Source organism: Bos grunniens, chromosome X, assembly GCF_055505025.1.
Source record: "Bos grunniens cultivar Pamir isolate PY7600 chromosome X, Bosgru_T2T1.0, whole genome shotgun sequence".
Classification (NCBI taxonomy): Eukaryota; Metazoa; Chordata; class Mammalia; order Artiodactyla; family Bovidae; genus Bos; species Bos grunniens.
In genome coordinates this window covers 123232932-123236060 of record NC_141194.1, presented here as the reverse complement: position 1 = coordinate 123236060, position 3129 = coordinate 123232932, and the positions used below count along the sequence as shown (strand labels likewise).

Genomic DNA, 3129 nt, shown 5'->3' with positions numbered 1-3129 from the left:
CTCTTGAAAACCCCCCAGTAATATTCAAAGGTTGGCTTTATTTTCATGTGCTTATAATGGCACCCCACTCCAGTACTCTTGCCTGGAAAATCCCATGGATGGAGGAGCCTGGTAGCTGCAGTCCATGGGGTCGCTAAGAGTCGGACACGACTGAGGGACTTCACTTTCACTTTTCACTTTCATGCATTGGAGAAGGAAATGGCAACCCACTCCAGTGTTCTTGCCTGGAGAATCCCAGGGACGGGGGAGCCTGGTGGGCTGCCGTCTATGGGGTCGCACAGAGTCGGCCACGACTGAAGCGACTTAGCAGCAGCAGTGTAACAGTTTTACACTTTTTCTTTTGAAATACTTTTATATTTACAAAAGAGTTGCAAATGTAATGCAGTTTCCACAAATCATTCACTTAGCTTCTCTAATGTTACCGTCTCACGGATTCATTACATATTAATTAAAACTAAGAAATAAATTAGCATTGGTACAATACTACTAACTCAACTATAGAACTTACTTGGATTTCACCAGTTTTCTTTTTTTTTCTATAAAATTTAATATATTTCAAATAAATATATATACATTTTGTAACCTTCAGTCAGTAGGATCCATTATTATTACATAAAAAACACTGATATGTATATCTTTTAAGCATGTAAAAATTACATAGTTGTTGACTACTCTAAGGCAAGTCACTTATCACACATTAAAGAAAGCATTAAAAAATTCATTTTATAATCTTATACAAATGTTTTATATTTACCAAAGCCTACCACAATCCATAGGGCACAAATATTGGCCAACTAATTCTAACTTTTATGTTATACATAAAGTTGTTGTTTTATACCACTACGTTATCTAAGAAAATCAACTTTATAGAGCTTAGCTTTTCTCAGGCATCTGACTTGTGGGAGGAGAGAGGGAAGTCCAGTGAAGTACAAGGAATCACAATGATAACTTTTCTAGAATGAAAAAATAAACACATCTCATTTGCTCACAATACATTTACAAGTCAAATGGCCTCTAAACCAAATGTATATGGAGAGGTTTTGAAGAATAAATTGGATATCCCAGGGGAGGATCAGCTGCTTGTATTGTAAGGTTTCTTAAAAGTAGTGGATGAGCTTGTATACTATAACGTTCCTCATCATCATTTGTGGCATAAAGCAATTCCCATGAAAGATTGGCCCACTGACCTCTAACAGCTTCAGCATTTAACTTCCCAACATGGATCAATAATTCTTGAAGGGTAAGTACTCTCCCAGTGTAAACTCCCATATTAGGATCATATCCCAGAGAAAACAAGTATGGTTTTTCTTGTAAAACTGCTTCCTTCCACTTTTCATCAGATACCAAACCTATGTACCAGTCACTTTCGTATTCTTCAAGGCAGTTAATCAACTCTTTACAGTCTTCTATTGGACCCAAACTTGCTTTATCGATCATTAGTTTCAGAGTGTACCTGAAAGCTTTCAGGGCTAGTTGGAACAGGTCTGGTTTTTCTGTGAGCCAATCCAAGGCAAGAGACCAAGGCAAAACACCACTGTAAACTCTCAATATATGACCAGGACTAGGAATCATATTGTCTACCCCAAACAAACTAAAGTTTGTTTTCCACTGATATCCTTTTTGTGTGCCAGGAGCCAGAGCAAGATCCGACATTGCATTTAGCTGTCAATGTCTCTTTAGTTCTCTCCCATCTGACAGTTTCTCTCTCTTTCCTTATTTTTAACCTTGACACTTCTGAAGAGTACTGGTCAGATATTTTTCAAAATGTCATGTTTTTCCACTGTAAAGTTATTATCGTTCCTTTTCCATACTCTATTCATTAGAAGTGAGTCACTAAGTCCAACCCACACACAAGAAGAGAGGAACAGAGTTATACTTCCTGGAAGAAAAAGCAGCAAATAATTTGTGGACATTTGTTAAAACTACCACAGTAACTAATAAATATTTTGGGGAATACTTTGAGGCTATACATTTATCCCATTTTGACTTAAAGTTTCACCTATTAACTTTAGCATTCCTCATATCTTGCCTGCAGTATTTATCACTATAGTATTCTAACAGTGATTTTATATTTCTCTCATCCTTCCACATTTTAATTAGAATTATTCTATAAGGAAGATTTATCCCTTCTACTCATTAATTTATTCAATCATTCATTTTCCATTTGGAATTATGGGAGTTGATTATACTTTGGGTTATAACTCAACACTAAAACAATTTATTTTGGTGTTCAAATTTTCAAGTGTTAGATACAGGAGCAATTTTACTTTGGTTCTTGGGTCACTTCAGCATCACCTGTAACATTGTATTACAACTTGCCAATCTCATCCAATAAGACAATAAATCCTTGGAGACAGAAATGTCTTATGTATCTTTGCATTCCTAGGGGCTGAACACAGGGCCAGACACATAGTAGGTCCTTGATTAAAACCTGTTGAATGAATGAGCAGATTTTTCTCACTTTATTAAAGAATCTATCACTTCAGCCCTTCACAGGCCCATCTGAGGCCAGAGGACTCTTGGATCTGAGTTGTTTTCAAAGAGTTCATCATTTTCATTTGGACATCATTTAACACAGCTGTAGACCAATTTTGTGAACAGAATCACTGCAGCCAAAGAAGGGGTGTTGTTGAATAGGTGAGCAGAGATAAAGTGTCTGAAACAGTGAGAGTGCTCCCAGAATCCTGGCCTTCCAGGTTGGAAACGTGCTTTGTGAAAAGCACTTGGAAGCCATCTGCTCCCTGAACATGAGGACCACACACTCTCCTTCTGACTGAAAAGTTGTCACCCTGACACTCCAGGCAGGAGCAGGAGAGCTATATAGATTTTAAAGTAAGGCTATTCAGGCAAATCTTTGGCTGAGCAATGTAACACTTGAAGATAACGTCTTCTATATCTCAGCATTTTTGACATTTATTTTCATTTTCTGATTTACATTATTCTGGGAGAAAAAGCCAGCAAGTGGCAGAATTTTAGAAAATCTATGACTCTTACTCATTTTTTTCTTTAGTAGGGATCACCAATCCAGGTTTCTTGATAGAAAGCCCAAAGCTCCTGCAGGCAAAGCTGTATGGGATGTTCTTGGTCTCTGCCCAGGCATCATAGAGCTAGAAAAGGCTGCCCTTAGGC

The 3129-nt window shown here is 37.5% G+C and overlaps 1 pseudogene across 1 annotated transcript; it reads right to left on the bottom strand.

Annotated features, from left to right (window-relative positions):
- Nucleotides 1-522: 522 nt before the first annotated feature.
- On the bottom strand, nucleotides 523-1676 carry LOC147341287 (pecanex-like protein 4 pseudogene; annotated as a pseudogene). Its single transcript, XR_015159655.1, has one exon. The product of XR_015159655.1 is annotated as a pecanex-like protein 4 pseudogene (transcript).
- Nucleotides 1677-3129: the final 1453 nt, after the last annotated feature.